Source organism: Phascolarctos cinereus, unplaced genomic scaffold, assembly GCF_003287225.1.
Source record: "Phascolarctos cinereus isolate Bilbo 61053 unplaced genomic scaffold, phaCin_HiC Scaffold_8;HRSCAF=390, whole genome shotgun sequence".
Classification (NCBI taxonomy): domain Eukaryota; kingdom Metazoa; phylum Chordata; class Mammalia; order Diprotodontia; family Phascolarctidae; genus Phascolarctos; species Phascolarctos cinereus.
In genome coordinates, this window is record NW_027556291.1 from 67,128,034 (window position 1) to 67,148,055 (window position 20,022).

At 37.8% G+C, this 20,022-nt stretch overlaps 1 long non-coding RNA gene across 16 annotated transcripts in view; it reads right to left on the minus strand.

The window, feature by feature from the left end:
* The window catches only part of LOC110203312 (uncharacterized), a 128,244-nt gene that overhangs the window by 39,436 nt on the left and 68,786 nt on the right, over window positions 1-20,022 (minus strand). For 9 of the 16 annotated variants that reach the window (XR_013483580.1, XR_002322916.2, XR_013483577.1 and 6 more), the window contains one exon: window positions 6,357-19,376. The exons of 4 other annotated variants lie outside the window; for them this stretch is intronic. This is a non-coding gene — a long non-coding RNA (uncharacterized LOC110203312). Of the gene's footprint in view, window positions 1-178; window positions 19,377-20,022 lie in introns of those variants that run through there. 3 more of the 16 variants (XR_013483572.1, XR_013483571.1, XR_013483573.1) reach the window with 1 other exon arrangement.

Here is a 20,022-nt window from a genome sequence, read left to right on the forward strand (position 1 = left end):
CCTCCAACTCAGGCACTACTATGGAAGGATGCTTTCATCCATGTTATTTTATGGTCAAAGTCCCCTTCCTCTTCTGATATTCTAAGGTTATCTTAACTTTTCACTTCCAGTTTTATTATATTAAACTACAGATACACATACACACACACAAGCAATACAATAATTTGAAAGCAAAATGTTTATCTTTTGAATTCTGGGTATTTGCTTTATTTTTTCAATGAATACTGCCATTCATTAACAATAGTAGTGATATCTTTAGCAGTCTTAACCCTTTAAGACACTAAATGCAATAATTGTAGTCAGTTATTTTTCCTTTTCTTTTCCTTTTTTTTTTTATTAGAACCAGATTAAGCCTGTTATGTCTCCATCTTTGGATGGAGATACCCTCCATCTTTGACTATGTGATGCAGGATTTGAGAGTTAATTCAGAGGCTTCCCATTGTGCTAATATCAGTTATAATGAAATATAGGTTCTATCTCAAACTCTAAATATCCTTAGTTATTATTGCTTACAAATCCTGTCTTTCCCTGTAAGTTGTAGCTCTGAGCACATAAACAAAACTCTTTCCCAGAAATGCTATTATGTGTTCTCAGGATCATCAGAGCTCTGATAATCCGTGTTCCAAAAGCCCTCCCCACTCTGACACTGTAAGGTTGGATGGCCCAAGCCAGTCCTGAAATTGTGTGTTCTAAGACATTTCCTGGCTCTTCTAGCCCTTCCTCCAAGTTCTAACATTCCCTTCTCCATGGTTCCTCCCAGGCCTGAAATTTTGTGTGCTCACATCTCACAATCTGATTGCAGGCTCTGAACATTTCCCACATTTTGGGTTTTAAGGTCCCTCTTCCTTTGGTATTATTTGTTTTACATGCCCTCCACAGTCTGCAATTTGGGTTCCTTTTTGAAAACCCATTTCTGTCATCCTGAGCTTGGACTGCTATCTCAGTGCAGAAATTTGCCATTCTAAGCTCTAGCCAACTTTGTCTAATATGTTCTCTTGCAGTGGGTCCCCAAGGCAACATTTTGTGTTCTAAAATATTTCCCACCTATGTTATTTTAAGTTCTAAGTCTCCTCATTTTGGTCATATTCAAGGATTTCTTTTTCAATTATCTATTCAGTTTTCTTACATTAAATTACATGTGTCTTAACAGTACAATTATATAAAACTGCAAATGGTGTCCCTATTAAAATTGTATACTTAAATCTTTATTGGTTAAAAAAGAAAACCACTTCCTATTCATTCCCAATAATAGAAATATCAATTGCAGTCTCAGTACATTAAGGCAGTGCATGGAATTTGTGTGTATATTTTACACACACACACACACACACACACACACACCCCTATTTTGTTTTCTTCAGATTTTTTTATCCTGCTAGGGTATTTTGCCTTTCCTCAATGCATTTTGAGACCCAACTTTTAAATCAGAGCATAAGAATGGTACTGATATGAAATGATATTGAAGCATATGCCTTATGTCATACCTGAAATACATTTTCTATTGTTTTTTAAATTTAAATCTCACTCCCCCAAATTGGACCTCTGAGCACAGAAACCCGACTCCTGTCTAGCACTTGATACTGTACATTCTTCAGACCCCCCCAAGCTCTGAGAAGCTGACACTGTGCAGTTTTGTGGCCAAAGCTGGTCCTGAGATTGCAGCTTCTAAGACCTTTACTACCTCTGATATTCCTTCTTCTTGGTGCCCTGCCATTCTCTTCCCTCTGGCTTCTGGTGGGCCTGACATTATGTGTGCTCACATACCTTGGAATAAGACTGTTTCTTTTCTCAGGCTCTGAACATCCCTCTCTTTCTGTATTCTAAAGTCCCTCCCAAGTTTGATGATACCAGTGAGAAGGTCCCATCTAGCTCTGGATTCTAAGTTGCCACCAAGCTCAGACATTCTATGCTGACCATACCTTCTCAAGTCTCATATTCTGGATACTATGCCAACTCCCCAGTTCTGATAGAGCCTGGCCTGCCATCCCAGCCTGGAAATTCTCTCTTCTCAGCTCTGTCTAGCCTCTAATACCTTCTCTGGAAAGGCATCTCCAAGTCAGACATCTTATTTTCTAAAGACTTTCCTAGCCTAGTGATTTTCCTCTGATATCCTAGGGTATTTTTTTCTTTTTACTTAATCAGTTTTAGTATGTTAAATGCCAGATGTTTATTAGGAATATAATTATTTAATTATTTCTCTTTTGATTCCTGTATCCTTATCATATTTTGATAAACAAATATGGCCCATTCACTAACAATAACAGTATTATGTATAACAGCCTTACCCCTTGAAAACACTGCAATTATTTTTTGTCAGTTCTATTTTTTTCCATTTTTCCCCTTTAAATCCAGATTAAATGTGGTATATTCAATGTTCTACTCTGCCTGTGTAATTCAGGACATGAATTTTAATTTATAGGATCACCACTGTGTATATAGGTATTATATGGGTATGTATGCTGCATTTCATACCATAAATATACTTAATTAAAAAAAAATTAACTCTGCATCCCCAAAACTTGAACCCCTTAGCACAGAAACAATACCTCTTCCCAGCAATGATATTAGGTGTTCTTGGCCTCCCAGCTGTGACAGTGTGTTTTGATGGCCCAAGGTAGTCCTGAAATTGAGTGTGCTGAGGCCTTTCCTGGCTCTTCTAGCCCTTCCTCCATGTTCTCTGCCAGCTCTCCCCTTCTCTTCTCTCTGGCTGCTCTCAGGCCTGCCTTCTGTGGGCTCCCATCTCACTCAATCAAACAACTCCTGTCCTCACGGTTGGAACACCTCCCAGCTTTAGCGTGGCAAAGCCCCACACCTTTGATATTATGGGTGGGGGTGGTCCTTACATTGTCTCCAAACTCAGACATTCTGGTTTACGTGCACCCTCCCAAGTCTGATGTCCTGATTTCTATTTGAAAACCCATTTCTACCATTCTGAGCTTGGACTAGCATCCCAGTATGGAAAATACTCCTTTCTAAGCTCTCTCTGGCCTCAAATATATGCTCTTGAGATGCATCTCCGAGTTAGACAATCTATGCACTCATCTGTTTAGCAACATTGTCCTTCTATGGTCAGTCCTATCACTCCAGTGTCATTCAATGGAATTTTTTCCCTTTTCCCTTATTTATTTAGTGTTATTAAGTTAAATGACATATATATGCAATACAACTACTTAAAAACACAAATTGTTTCCCCTGTGAATCATGTATACTTACCGTATTTTTTTCCCTGATAAATATGCCCCACTAATTAACAATAGAAACCCTTGGGAAAACCTCATGCTTTTGTTTTTTATCACTTTTGTTTTTCCTTTTCAGTGTTTTCCTGTTAATCGAGATTAGGCATTGTATATTCAAATGCACACTTGGGTTGTGTAATTCAGGACATGAGTTTTAATTCAAAGGATCACCATTGTGCTTACTAATCTTATACTGCCATAAATGTTGTATTTTAGCCCATAAATATACTGGAAAAAAAACCATTTTTTTGCTTAACTTGCTTTCCCCATAACTTGGGCCCCTGAGCACATGAACAAGACTCCTGCCCAGTAATAATATTACGTATACTTCGTTCTCATAATCGTCGTTCTGATAGCCCTCTCAGCTCTAACACTGTGGTGGTGTGGCCCAAGGTAGTCCTGAAATTGTATGTTCTAAGGTCTTTCCTGGCTCTGATGTCCCTACTTCTAAATGCTGTCTGCTCTGACATTCCCTTCTCTCTGGCTTCTCCTAGGGCCTACATTCTGTATGCTCACATCCTACCAAATCAGACCGTTTCTCTTCTCTGTTGCTGACCACCTCTAACTTTCTGTGTTCTAAAGTCCCTCCCATGTTTGTTATTCCCAATTCCAGGCCTCCCACCCAGCTCATGCCTTCTGGATTCTGAGCTGTCTCCAAGCTCATTCATTCTCTCTTTCCACACTCTCTCCCAGGTCTGACATTCTGGCTCTCATGTCAGCTCCCATTTCTCATACTGAGAGCCAGGACTGCTATCCCCAGCAAGGGAAGGCTATTCTGAGCTCTCTTCAGTCTCCAATAGACTCTCTCGAAAGGGCCCCCCAAGTCAGACACTATTATTGATGTCCACTCTCAGCTGGGCCATGTTATGGTCAAAATCCTTTCCTTCCTCTGATTCTAAGGTTGTTTTTTCCTATTCACTTATTTCTTCAGTTTGGGCACATTAACTTACAAAATATGTATTTGCAATAGTTATTGGAGGGCATGAATTTATTTTTGCTTTTGAATTCTGTGTACTTAATTTTTTCAAAAAATATTGACCATTCATTAACAATAAGTGCTATCTACAACAGCCTTAACCCTGTAAGATACTGTGTGCGATTATAGTTATTTTTTTTCTTTTCTTATTCTTTCTTTTTGTTTTAATCACTATCAGATTAGGCACTATATGATGATCTTTAGTCTTTGACTAAGTGATGTAGGACGTGTTTTAACTATGAGAATCACCATTATGCCAATATAAATTATAATGTAATATAGGTTGATTCTCACACCCTGAAGAAACTTTTTATATTGCTGTCTAGATTTACTCATCTGTCCCCAAAACTTTGCAACTCTGAGCTCAGAAACAAAACTCTTTCCCAGCAATGTTATTATCTATTCTCAGGCCCATCTGAGCTCAGATAATCGATAGTCTAAGAGCCCTCCCAGCTGTGACAGTGTGTTTTGATGGCCCAAGCTAGTCCTGAAATTGAGTGTATTGAGGCCTTTCCTGGCTCTTCTAGCCCTTCCTCCATGTTCTCTGCCAGCTCTCCCCTTATCTTCTCTCCAGCTTCTCCCAGGCCTGATCTGTGGGCTCCCATCTCATTCAACCAGACAACTCCTATTCCTAGGCTCAGAACATCTCCCACATTCGGTGTTTTTAAGGTCCCTCATACCTTTCTGAAGTCAGATATTCTGACCTCTGTTTGAAAACATTTCCAACATCCTAAGTTTGGACTGCCATGGCTATTCAAAAATTCTCCATTCTAAGCTCTATCCAGGTTCTAATATATTCTCTTGAAATGTATCACCAAATAATGTACAAGCTATCTTTTTTTTTTAATTTAAAATTCTATCACTCCAGTAACATTCAATGTTTTTTTTTCCTTTTCACTTATTCAGTTTTATTATATTAAATTACATACATGTGTTAGCAATATCACAAGTGGTGTCCCTATTAAAATTGGGTGCCTATAATTTTATTTGTTGACAAGAAAACACTCCCTATTTGTTACAAGTAATAGAAATATCAATAACAATCTTAACAGAGAAAGGAAGCGCATGGAATTTTTTGTCCCTCAGCATCTTTTTATTTTTTTCCCCATTATCATCCAGCTAAGGTAACATACTTTACCTTTCCTCATTGGCTGGGTCTCAGGACCTGACTTTTAAATCAGAGCATCAGCATTGTATTGATAAAAAAAAAAGTACATTGAAACATATGTTGCGTGTTATACCATATATAGATATAGATTTATGAATTTAGTCCTCGCTCCTCCCAAATTGGAACTCTGAGCACAGAAACAGGACTCCTTCCCAGCAATGCTATTGTGTATTCTCAGGTCCATCTGATCTCTCATCATCTGTGTTCTAAGAGCCCACCCAGCTCTGATACTGTGTAGTTTTATGGCCAAAGCTAGTCCTAAAATGACATGTTCTAAGGGCTTTTCTGGCTCGAATCCCCAAAATGCCCAGCCTGCTCTGACATTGTTCTCTCTGCCTTCTCCCGTGCCCTCCATTCTGTGTGCTCACATCCCATGCAATCAGACATCTCTGTTCTCAGGTTCTGATTGGAGGGCTGGAGGGTGAAGCACTAAATTCCGCCCAAAGTTTTTTTTTAAATAAAAGCCTAGACCTGGACATTGTAGCTCACTCTACTTTGCAACCTTAGCTCTGCTTGGTCTTAACTCCATGGAACAAGATTTCCCTGCCTCCTCCTGCCCCCTGTATCCCCTGGTGACCTCTGACCTTCCCCAACACCTGCCATTTTTCAGCCTCCTCTTATGTGCTGTCTTCTCACTTTAGATTGTAAGCTCCTCCAGGGTAAGGGCTGTCTTTTTTCTTAGCACACAGTAGGTGCTTATTAAATGCCTACTGAACGGAATAGAATCGACCTCAGGCCCCACTGATTGTAAGTTGCCCCAAGCTCAGACATCCTATGTTGGCCGTACATATTCTGGCTTCCATGTCACCTCCCAGTTCTGATATTCAGAGCCTGGCCTGCCATCCCAACCTTGCAATCCTCCATTCTAACTTCTATCCACCCTGCAGTATATGACCTTAAAAGGCATCTCTAAGTCAGACACTATGTAGTTTCTCAAATCCTAGTTATTTTGTTACCTTGCTATTCTAGGCCTTTGTTTTTTTTTTCTTTTCACTTATTTAATCAGTTTTACTACATTAAGTGGCATGATTATTATAATACACATATTTAAGATCACAAATTGTTTCCCTTGTGAATATTGTGTACTTACCTTAATTTTTCCCAATAAATATGGCCCATTCATTAACAACAACAGTAATATGAACAGCAGCCTTATCCCTTGACAACACTGCATACATTTACTTTTCTGACAGTTTTTTTTCTTTTCATCAGCTTACTTATAATCTTGATTAGGCTCTATATATTCAAATTTCTTCTACAACTGTGTTTCAATTCAATTGTGCTGCTCTAATTACACTACCTTATATATTGCATCTTATTATATTGCATGTATATGTATAATATATTGCATGTATCTCATACCCTAAGGATAATTTTTTATCGTTGTTTATCTTTACCTGCATTTCCTCATATGTGGAAACTGAGCAGAGAAACAAAACTCATTCCTAGCAATGATATTTTGGGACCAGCCATCTGAGTTCTGATCATCTGTGTTCTCAGAGCCCTCCCAGCTTGGACACTGTGGTTTTCTGACTATCAGTCTAAAACTCGTATGTCCTAAGAGCTTACCTGGCTCTAACATCACTTGTTCTACCTATCCTGCCTCCTCTGATGTTCTCTTCTCCTACTGTGTGCTCACATCCCAGGGAATCAGACAATTCCCGATCTCTTGCTATGACTACTTTTTGCCATCTGTATTCTAGGCTCCCCTTTTCCTCTGATATTCCAGGTTTATTCATTCTCGATTCTAAATTGCCTCCAAACTCATTCATTTTATATTTTTACATGCTGTCCCAAGTCTGCTAGGCTGGCTTCTATATCAACTCCTGGTTTTCATACATACATACATGGGGCCACCATCCCAATACTGAATTCTCTCTTCTAAGCTCTAATTTCCAATACATTTGCTTAAAAGGCACCTCCAGCCCTGTCATTTTATGATTAAAGTCTCTTCCTGACTCTGATATTCTAGAGTTCCTTTTTCCTTTTCATTATTTATTTTTACTATATTAAACTGCATATATGTCAGCAATGTAATTACTTGAGAGCATACACTCTCATTTTAATTCTCTGTACTTATTTTTTTCAGATAAATACTGACTGTTCATTAATAGTGATACTTAAAACAGCCTTAACCTATCAAGACAACGCATACAATTACTGTTTTCAGTTATTTTTTCCTTTTCTTTTTGAGGGGTGGGTAGAACCTAATTAGGCATGATATGCTCACCTTTCTGTGCAGGACATGTTTTCATTCAGAGGATCACCACTGTGCTGACATAAATTATACTGTATTCTATGTTATGTCTCATACGCTAAATATGTAGCATTATCATTGTTTACATTTACCTGTCCTTCCCTATGGTAACTCAGAAACAAAACGATGCTGTGTATTCTCAGGGCCATCTGAACATTGATAATCCATGTTCTAAAACCCTCCTAGCTCTGATACCATGGGAATTTATGGCTACAACTAGTCCTGAGATAATATCTTCTACAGGCATTACACAAGCTCTGACATCATTCCTTCTACCTGCCTCAATAGCTCTTGACATTCCCCTCTCTATGGCTTCTGTAAGGCCTGACATTGTGTCCCCATGGAATCAGATGATTTCAGTTCGCTGGCTCCGATCATCTCTCACTTTCTGTGATCTAAAATCCCTCCCACGTTTGATATTCTAGGCTGGAGAGTCCCATCTAGCTCTGGCCCCATTGATTGTAAATTGCCTCCAAGGCCATATGTTCTCTGCTGGACATATCTTCCCAAGTCTCATATTCTGGATACTATCCCACTTCCCAGTTCTGATAGAGTCTGGACTGCCATCTCAGCCAATATTCTTCATTCTAAGCTCTATTCATCCTCCAATACATTCTCTTGGAAGATAGCTCCAACTCAAATATTGCAGTTTCTACAGATTCTTAGACACCTTGTCTTTCATTGATTTCTTCAGTTTTGTTATATTAAATTCCATAGTCTTTGAAGAGCATATATTGGTTTTCTTTTGAATCCTGTGTTCATTTTTTCAATGTATACTGACTATTCGTTAACAAGAGTAGTGATTTCTACAGCAGCCTTGCCACTAAAAATCACTGCAGGTAATAACTGTATTGTCAGTTTTTTTTTTCCTTTGGAACCAGATTAGGCACTTTTCCTTTTTGTGTGAGGTAGGGCATGAGAGTTAATTCAGAGTCACCATTATTATGCTCATATAAATTATACTGAAATACATGTTGCATCTCATGCCCTAAAGATCCTTCTTTTTATTGTTTATATTTACCTGTCATTGCCCATAAGTTGTAACTCTGAGAACAGACACAAAACTAGTTCCTGGCAATGATGTCGCATGTTTTCAGGATCATCTTAGCTGCTAACTTCTATTCTAAGAGCCCTCCCAGCTGTGATACTGTGTGTTGATGGCCCAAGCTAGTCCTGAAATTGAGTGTGCTGAGGCCTTTCCTGGCTCTTCTAGCCCTTCCTCCATGTTCTCTGCCAGCTCTCCCCTTCTCTTCTCTCCAGCTTCTCCCAGGCCTGATCTATGGGCTCCCATCTCACTCAGACAACTCCTGTTCTCAGGCTCGGAACATTTCCCACATTTGATGTCTGAAGGTACCTTTCCCTTTTGGTATTATGGGGAACGAGGCCCCGTCTGGCTCAGCCACTCAGGATCTTAAATTGCACAGATACTGTCTGTTCTACACAGTCTGGCTTCTAACATTCTGAGCCTAGAACACCAATCCTCTGCACAAATTCTGCATTCTAATCTCTCCAGCTTCCCAAATTCTCATGAAATGCATCTCAGAGTCTGACAGTCTGTGTTCTAAAAACTTCCCTGGATTTGTCATTCTGTGTTCAAAGACCCCTCGGACTTAGTCCGGTGTTACTCAAGGATTTCTTTTTCCTTTTCATTTATTCAGCTGCATTATATTAAGTTACCTAGTTGTTTTAGAAATATAATTATTTAAATTCACAAATACTGAACCTTTTAAAACTGAGTAATTAAAAACCTTATTTTCAACAAGCACTCCCTATTCATTACCAATTCGGTAATATTCTTATCAGATTAAGGTAGTGAGTGAAATTAGTTTTTCCCCTCAGGGTATTTTTCTTTCTTTCAGATTTTCAGCCATAGAGGGGAACACATTTTTACCTTTCCTCACTGGCTGTATCTCTGGACTACACTTTAAAATCACAGCATCAGTGTGGTGCTAATATAAATTATATCAAAATATATTGCATGTCATATCCTAAATATATATTTTTTCATTTTAACAATTCCTCCTCATAAATGGGAACTCCAAGCACAGAAGGAAAACTCTTCCCCAGCAATGAATGGCTTGGAGGGCTCTCAGGACCATCTGAGTTCTGCTTTTGTTCCACAAGTTCTCCCTGCTCTGGCATACTGAGGATCTGAGGCCCCTCCTAGTGATGCTGTGAACTGTTCCACGGTCTTTCCTGGTTCTACTGTCACTTATTCCCTGCCTTGCCATCTTTGCCATTCTCTCTTTGGTTCCTCCTGTGCTCACAACCCATGAAGGCCCTTTCTGTGGTACAGTCTCTCTCACATCGAATAGTCCTGATTCCCTGCCCTCATCTAGCTCAGGCATTCTTGATTCTAAATTGCTTCCAAGCCCATTGTTTTATGTTCTACATTCTCTCCTAGGTCTGATATTCTGGCTTCTGGGTCCACTCTCTGTTCTGGTACCCAGAGTTCAGCCCATTATCCAAAACTCCAAATTCTAAGTTATATTCAATCTCTAGTATATTCTCTTGACAAACCAGACATTCTATTTTCTAAAGATTGTCCCTGTCCTATCATTTTATGGCTTAAGTCCCCTCTCTCCTGATATTCTAGGGTTTTTTTCACTTACTTTGTGTTTTAGTATATTAAATTACATATATGTATTAGCAGTGTAATTATTTAAGAGCACTAATTGTTTCTTTTGAATTTTGTTTACTTGATTTTTTAATAGTGACCATTCATTAACAACAGTGATATCTACAACATTTTAATACTTCAAGAACCTCATATGATTACTATGTTGTCAGTTTTTTCATTTCTTTTTGTTGGAACCAAGATTAGCATGTTCATCTCAACTCTTTAACTGTGTGATGCAGGACCCATGAGAGTTCATTCACAGGCTCACCTAACCATTATGCTGACATAAATTATGTCAGAAACACCTACTGCATTTCATACCCTAGATATACTTTATTATTTTTATTTAAAAGTTACTTATCATTCATCATAGGTTGCAGTTCTGAGCATAGAAACAAAACTTGTTCCCAGCAATGATCTTGTTTGCTCTCAGGACCATCTCAGCTTTGATAGTCTATGTTCTAAGAGCCTTTCCAGCTCTGGCACTGTGTGGCTTTATGGCCCAAACTTGTTCTGAAATTCTATGTTCTATAGACTTTGCTGGCTCTTATCACTTATCCTATAGGCCTTCCCAGCTAATCTTTTCTTATTTATCGCTTCTCCCAAGCTTGTCATACTCTACACTCACATCCCATGGAGACAATTTCTGTTCTCTGGCTCTAATCATCTCTCACTTTGTGTTCTAAAGTCCTTCCCAAGTTTGATAATCTAGGTTGGAGGATCCCACTGATTTTAAATTTCTTCCAGCTCAGATGTTCTATGTTGAGAGAAAGTCTCATATTTTGGCTTCTATGTCAACTTCCAATTATGATATTCAGAGCCTAGACTGGCATCTCAGTCCTAAAACTCTCCATCATGCTGATATAAATTATACTGAAATATATGATACATCTCTTACACTAAATGCACTTAATTTTTTTTTTTTACCTGATCCTTGCAAGTTGGAACTCTGAGCAAAGAAACAAAACTCCTTCCCTGAAATGGTACTGTATGTCCCCAGGACCATATGAGTTCAAGACCATCTGTTTTTTAAGTTTCCCCATTTATGACACTGAGCTTTTAAGGCCAGTCCTGGCATTAGTCCTAACATTCTATGCTCTATCACTTGTTCTAGCTGTCTTCCCATCTCTGACTTTCTCTTCATGGATTCTCTCAGGCCTGATGTTCTACATGCCTACTGAATCAAGCAACAGTTCTCTGGCTCTGACAATCTCTTTCTTTCATCTTAAGCCTCTCCAAAATTTGAAATTCTAATTTAGAGTGTCCCTTCTAGCTCCTCTCCCACTGATTCTAAACCACCTTCAAGTTCAGACGTCCTATGTTGGACACAACCTCTCAGATCTCATATTCTAACTTCTATATCAGTGTTCGTTTCTGATATTCAAGTCTGGACTGTCAACTCAGCACTGACACTCTCCATTGTAAGCTCCATCCGGTCTCCAAAATATTCCCTTGAAAGACACCTCAAAGTCAGATATTATTCTTTAAGAACCATTGCAACCCTGTCGTTTTATTGTTAAAGTTGCCTCCTACCTCTTCTCCAGGGTTGTTTTCCTTTTCACATATTTATTCAGTTTTACTATATTAAATTACATACACACATGTTAGCATATGTTAATAATATGTTAGCAATCCAATTGAGATGTTAGCAATCCAATTATTTGAGAACACAAATTATTTTCTTTTAATTGTTTTATTTCTTCAATAAATGCTGATCATTCATTAACAATAATAGTGATATCTAAAGCAGCCTTAATTCTTCAAGATACTACATGCAACTATTTTTGCCTTTTTAAAAAAAAATGGAACTAGGTTTGGCTCAGTATGCTTACCCTTCTGCTTTCTAATTCTATGAAGTAGAGTGTAAGTTTTAATTCAGAAGATCAACTTTGTGCTGATATAAATTATGCTGTTTAGCTCATATTGTAAGTATACTTTATTGTTGTGGTTTACATTTACCCATTCAACTTCTGAGCACAGAAACAAAACTTATTGTGTGTCCTCAGGCCTGAGCTCTGGTAAATCCATGTCCTAAGAGCCCTCCCAGCCCTGACACTGTGAGGTTTTATGGCCAAAGCTATTCCCGAGATTTTAGGCTGTAGGGGCTTTTTTGAACTTAGATGTCTTTTCTTCTATCTGCCTGAATGGCTCTGACAGTCTCTCTCCCGTCTGACATACTGTGTGCTCACATCTCTGATTATCAAACAATTTCACTCCTGTGGCTCTGACCATCTCTCACTTTCTGAGTTCTGAAGTCATTCCTGAGTTTGATATCCTAGGTTAGAGGACTCCATTTAGTACAGGCCCCATCCTTTCTAAACTGTCTCCATGCTTAGACATTCTATATCGGGAACACTTTCTCAAGTCTTATATTCAGGCTTCTATGTGGACCCCCAGTTCTGATATTCAGAGCCTGGAATGCCATCCTAGCCCTGAAATACTCCATTCTAACCTCTATTCTTTCTCCACTGTTCTCTTGGAAGGCACCTCCAAGTCAGATATCATAGTTTCTTAATTATTTTATGTTCAAAAGCTTGTCCTTTGATATTCTACAGTTTTTTTTTCCTTTTCACTTATATGATTAGTTTTAGTATATTAAATGTGTATTAGTAATACAACTATTTAAGACCACAGATTGCTTCCCTTGGGAATCCTGAGTACTTACCTTTTTTCTTTTCAATAAATTTGGCCCATTCATTAACAATAATTGTACTTTCTACAGCAGCCTTACTCCCTTTAACGCACTGCATGCTTTTACTTTGTCAGTTACTTTGTTTTTCATTTCATTGTTTTCCTTTTAATCCAGTTTAGGCATTTTATATTAAAATTTCTCCTTTGTATGATTCAGGATGTGAGTTTTAATTCAGAGGATCACCATTGTGCTTATAGATATCATATTGAAATGTGTTGCATTTCATACCATAAACATACTTTTGAATGTTTTCTAAATTTACTTTTTCTTCTCCATAATTTGGAGAAGATTCCTTCCCAGCAATGATACTGTGTGTTCTCTGGATGATCATCAGAGCTCTGATAATCTACATTCTAAGAGCTTTTGGAGCTCTGATAGGCCATCTTTTTAAGTGCCTTCCCAGTTCTGCCATTCCCTTCTTTCTGGATTCTCCTGAGCCTCAAGTACTATGTACCCAGATTGTACTGAATAAGACAATTTTTTTCTGGCTATTATCTCCCAAATTATGTCTTTTTAGGTCTCTTACTCCTCTGACATTAAGGGTAGGAGGGCCCCATCCAATTCAAGCACTCATAATATTAAATTGCCTCTAAGCTCAGTCATTCTAGTCTATTCTATAGGCCTTCTCAGGTATGATATTCTAGCTTCTGAGCCTGGCCTGTCATCTCAGTGCAAAAATTCTCCATTCTAATCTCTATCCAGCCTCCAATACATTTTCTTACAATGTCTCTCCAAATCAGACAATCTAATGTTCTAAAGACTCATTTTTATGTCCTAAGTCCCCTTACTGTGGTGATAGTTAAGGTTCCTCCTCCCTTTTCACTTATTTATTCAGTTTTAGTATACTGTATTATATATTTGTCTTAGCAATACAATTATTTAAAATCACAAATGGTGTTCCTTTAAAAACTGGGCACTTAAGACGTTACTGGTTTCAGTTAAACATTCCCTCATTTATTACCAATATCAACAGAATATCTGTAGCACCCTTACCTGATTAAGGCAGTGCATGGAATTAAAGTTTTTTAAAAAAATTATTCTGTGTTTTAAGGACGCTAAGGTAATAAATATGTTTTACCTTTCCTTATTGGCTGTGTTTCAGGACCTGACTTTGAAACCAAAGCATCAGTATTGTGCTGATGTCATATTGAAACTTACTCTGCATGTCAAACCTTAAATATCCTTTCTTATTGTTTTTAACTTTTACCTGTCCCTCCCCATAAAAGTGAACTTTAAGCAATGATACTGTGTGTTCTCAAGACCATCTGAGCTCTATCAGAGCTCTGTTCTAAGTTTCCTTAGCTCTGACACTCTGATGTTTTAAAGCCACTCCTACTCCTTACATTGTATGTTCTAAGGGCTGTCCTGGCTCTGATATCCTTTTTTCTAAGTTTTCTGACTGCTCTGATACTCTCTTCTCTCTAGCTTCTCCCAGATCTGATGTTCTGGGTACCTACATCCTACGGAATTAGACAATTTCTGTTTTCTAGCTCTGATTTCTATCACTTTCTATGATCTAAGGTTCTCCTACCTTTGACATTCCAGGTACCAGGGTCCCTTCTAGTTTAGGCCCTCTTGATTCCAAATTTCCTCTAAGTTCATTAATTTAATGACATTCTATGTTCTACATATTCTGAGTTCTTATATTCTGGCTTCCTTGTCAACTACCAGTTTTGTCATTCAGATCCTGTACTTTATTTTTTCAGTAAACACTGACCATTAACAGTAATACTGATATCCACTGCAGCCTTAACCCTCGAAGATACTGCATGCAATTACTGTGCTTTCAATTATTTTTTCTTTTAATTGGAGCAAGATTAGGCATTGTATGATCACCTTTACTTTGTGACTTACAGGACACGAATTTTAATTCAGGGTATCACCACTGTGCTGATATTAAATTATATTGAAATATATATTATACTATATACCATAAACATACTCTTACTATTTTAAAATTTTTCCTGTCCTTCTCCATGACTTGGACCTCTGAGCGCACTGAGAAGACCCCTTACCAGCAATGATACTGTGTTCTGAGGACCTTCTCAGCTCTGACACTCTCAATTTTTAAAGAGACTTCTAATCTTGACATTCTATGTTCTAAAGGCTTTCCTAGTACCTAATCTAACATTTATATAGCGCCTACCAACTGCTTTACAAACAGCTCTGATATTCCCTTTTTTATGGCTTCTCCCAGGACTGACATTCCATATGCTCACATCCCATGGAATCAGACAAGTTCCCTTTTCAAGCTGAACATCTCACAGTTTCTGTGTTCTAAGGTTTCTCCTAGTTTTACTATTCTAGCTTTCAGGGCACTATTCATATTAGGCATTCTTGATCTTAAGTTCCCCCCAAGTTCAGACATTCTATATCCTACCTGCCCTCCCAGGTCTGAAATTTTATATTCTAAGCTCTTTCTAAACAATATATTCTCCTGAAATGCTCTTCCATATCTGACATTTTATGTCCTAAAGACTCTCCCAGCTCTGTCTTTTATGTTCAGAGACTCCTCATTCCTGTGATATCCAAGGTTTTTTTTTACTTATTTATTCTATTTTATTATATAGCAAATTACACACATCTTAGCAATACAATGATTTAAAATCACAAATGGTGTCCCATTTTTCTAAGTGGGTTTTTACTAAAACAGCTTGTTTCAATAAAACAGTCCTCATTCATTACCAATTAAAGCAGTATGAATTGTAATCTTACCAGAATACCTTTTTTCATGGAGTTAGTTTGACAGGTTTTTTTTTGTTTGTTTTGAGTCAGCTAAGGCAATATATATTTTAACTATCCAATTTGTTTGTGTTTCGAGAACAGTTTTAATTCGGAGCATGGCCATTGTTCTTTTATAAATTACACTGAAACATGTGCTGTATCTCATACTAAAATAGCCTTAGTTGTTGTTTTTGACAATGTTTGACAACTCTCCCTCCTCAAAGTTTAGAACCCTAAGCACATAAGTAAAACTCTTTGCCAGTGATCATCACTAAGAGCCCTCTCAGTTCTGAATGGCTGATATAGCCAAAACTAGTCCTGAAATTGTATGTTCTAGGGTCCTTCCTAGACAGGTGTCCCTTGTTATTAATGCCAGATCTGACAATTTTTGTTTTCTAGCTCTGATCATCTCTCACTTTTTTTGTCCTAAAGTCCTTCACAGATTTGATGTTCTAGGTTCCAGAGTCCAATCCAGCTCAGGGACTTTTGATTCTAACTTGCCTTCAAGTTCATTCATTTTATGATAGTTAATGTTCAACATATTTTTCAAGGTCTGATATTGTCTTCCATGTTTTGACATTTGGAGCCTAGACTTTTGTCCCGCAGTGAAATATTCTGTTCTAAGCTCTCTCTAACCTCCAATATATGTTCTTGCAATGTGCCTCCAAGTAAAAAACTGTGTTCTATAAATCCTCCCAGCCCTGTGATTTTATTTTCAAAGACCCTCCCTTCTCAGATATCCTAGGGTCTTTTTTCTTTTTCACTTATTTATCTAATTATATCTTAGCAATATAATTCTTTAAAATCACAATTGTTTCCCTTTTCAATATCGTGTACTTACCTTATTTTTTCAATAAATACAGCCCTTTCATTAACAGTAACAGTAATATTTACAGCGACCTTTAGCCTTCAAGATACTGCATGCAATTACTTTTTTGTTTTTTTTTTTTCTTTTCTTTGTTGTCTTTTGGAGTCAGATTAGGCACTGTATGGTCACCTTTCCACTTTGGTTTTGTGATTCAGTATGTGAATTCTAATTCAGAGCATTATCATGAAACATATGTTACACCTTGCACCCTAAATATAATTTTTAAAAAATACCTGTCCTTCCCCCAGAGCATATAAACCAAACTATTTGCCAGCAATGACAGTGTGCATTCTCTCTCTCTCTCTCTCTTTTTTTTTTTTTTGTGGCTAGGCAGTGGGGTTAAGTGACTTGCCCAGGGTCACACAGCTAGTAAGTGTTATGTGTCTGAGGTTGGATTTGAACTCAGGTCCTCCTGAATCCAGGACTGGTGCTCTATCCACTACACCACCTAGCTGCCCCTACAGTGTGCATTCTCAGCACTATCCCAGCTCTGACAATCTGTGCTTTTGAGGCTACTCCTAGTCCTGACACTGTATATTCGAAGGGTTTTCCTGGCTCTGATATCCCTTGTTTAATCTTCCCTGAGGGCTAGGCTATTCTCTTCTCTATGCTTTCTCCCAGGTCTGACCTTCTACATGCTCAGATCCCACTGAATTGAATAACTGGTGTTCTCAAACCCTGACCTCCTCTCACTTCCCATGTTGTAAGGTGCCTCCCACTCTTGATATTCTAGCTCTGAAGGTGCCAAGCAGTTCAGGCGCTCTTGAATCTAAATTGCCTCCAAATTCAGATATTTTATCTTCTACATGTCCTCACTAGTCTGATATTCTGGCTGATAATTCAATGTCCAGTTCTGACATTCAGAGCCCAAATTGCCTTCCCAGGGCAGAAAGTCTCTACTCTTAGCTCTAGCCAACTTTGGCCAAGTCAGACATTCCATTTTGTAAAGATCTTCCCAACCATGTCATTTTATGTTCAAAATCCCTTCCCTACTCTGTTTTTTGCGTTTTATTATATTAAATTACATACAGGTCTCAGCACAATGATTTAAAACTGAAAACTTGTATCTCTTTTTAATTAACTTTTTTTCCAATAAATACTCCCTGGTAAAAATAATAGTTGTGTCTACAGCAGCCTTGACTCTTCAAAACACTGCATGAAATTACTTTTTTGGTCTGTTATTTTTTTCCTTTTCACTGTTTTATTTTGGACATATATTAACCTTTCTTCACTGGATGGGTTTGGAGCCATGATTTTTAATTTCAAGTATCACCACTGTGCTAATATAAATTATGGCTTGCTTAGTTCTGGCATCCCTTGTTCTATGTGCCTTCCCAGCTCTCACATATTCTATGGTTGATATTCTGTGTGCTAAGGTCCTACTGACTCAAACAATTTGTATTCCCAGGCTCAGTCCAACTGCCAATTTGTCTTCTATAGTCTCTTCTACCTCTGGTATTTCAGGTTCTAGAGTCTCATTCAACTCTGGGATTCTTGATTCTAGATTTCCTACAAGCTCAGATATATTGTGTTCTGTGTGGCATCCTAGGTCTCATATTCTGGTTTCTGTGTCAACTCCTAGTTCTGATATTCAGGCCTGGATCTGCTATCTCAGTGCTGAAATTCCCTATTCTAAACTCTAGCTAACTTCTAATATATTTTCTTGAAAGGTACCACAAGGACTAGATAGTCTATAGATATTTTATATTCTAAGGCTGCTCCTTCCTCTCAAAATCTAGGATTTTTTTATTATTTGGTTTTATTACATTATGTTACATATGTCTTAGCAAAATAATGATTTAAAATCACAAATGGTGTCCTTTTGAATCCTGTATACTTACCTTAGTTTTTTTTAAACAATAAATAGTCCCCATCATTAACAAGAAAATAGTAATATCAACAGCAGTTTTACCCCATGAAGTCACTGTATGGAATTACTTTTTTGATTTTTTTTACTTCACTTTTTGGTTTTGTTTTTAAGCCTGATCAGGTCCAGTGTATTCACCTTAGCTCTTTGTCTGTGGGGTTTAGCACCTGAGTTATAATTTCCAGCATCACCATTGTGCTGATGTAAGTTATGTTGAAATATATGTTATGTTTAATTCTATAAATATACTTTGCTATTTTTTATTTTCTTTAATTTACCTTTCACTCCAAATACCTTGCCCACTGAGCACCTAAATTCAAAAAATCAAATTCCTTCTCTGTTTTGATATTCTGTCTAAGGCCCTTCCCAGCCCTGACAATCTCTTCTCTATGGCTTCTCCCAGGCCCAATATTTTCTAGATTAACATCCCGCTGACTTGCATAATTTGTGTTCTCAGGTTCAGATCATCTCCTACTTTCTGAGATCTAAGGTCCCTCCAACCTTTGATATTCCAGGCTCCAGGGCCTCATCAAGTTCAGGCACTGGTGTTTCTAAATTTCCTCCAAGCTGGGCCATTTTATGTTCTAAGTGACCTCCCTGGCCTGATATTGGCTTCTATGTTGTCAATTTCAATTTCTGTCATACAGAACCCTGAGTGCCTTTCAAGCTCTCTAGCAGCCCCTATATTTCATCTTGAGAGACATATTCCAGTCCAGATACTATATGTTCTAAGGGCCCTCAAAGCTCTGGAATTCTATGATATAAGGCCATGCCCTAGTATGATAGTCTATTTTATTTTTGTTCTCACTTTCATTTTCTTTTATTTTATAACACTGAATGTCTCTTATCAATAAAATTATTTAAAAGCAAAAATGCGGTCCCTTTTAAATACTCTACTTAACACCTACCTTATTTGTTTCAAAAATACTCCCCATTCATTACCAATAATACAAATGCCAATAGCAGTCCTACCAAAACAAGACAGATCATGGAGTTAATTTTTTTTTAAACCAGATGAAGTGCTATATTTCACCTTTCCTTTTTGGGTGTGTGGTTCAGAATGAGTTTTAATTCAGAACAACGTCGCTGTACTTATATAAATGATGACTCTGATAATATGTGTTCTCAGGCTCTAGCCATCTCCCACTTTCTGTATTTAAGGCTCCCTTCTACCTCTGAAATCCCAGCTTCCTGGGCCCTGTCGAGCTCCAGCATATCTGCTTCTAAACTGCCTCCACACTCAGACAGTCCATGCTCTGCATCCCCTTCTAGATCTGATATCCTGGCTTCCATGTCAGTACCCAGTTCTGCCATTCAGACCCAGACTACCTTCCTAGGGCTGAAAGTCTCTTAAGTTCAACCCAATGTCTTATCCTGAAAGGCAACTCCAAGCTCAGCTATTCTGGCTTCTGAAGACCCTCCTTCCCTGATAGTTTACATTTCCTCTGATACTCTAGGGGTTTTAATCTTATCACTTACTTACTCAGTTTTATTATATTACATATCTATCTTAGCAATACAATGATTTAAAATCTTAAATGATGTTTCTTTAAAATCCTGTGTACTTACCTTATTTTTTTCAATATATATTCCACATTTATTAACAATAATATA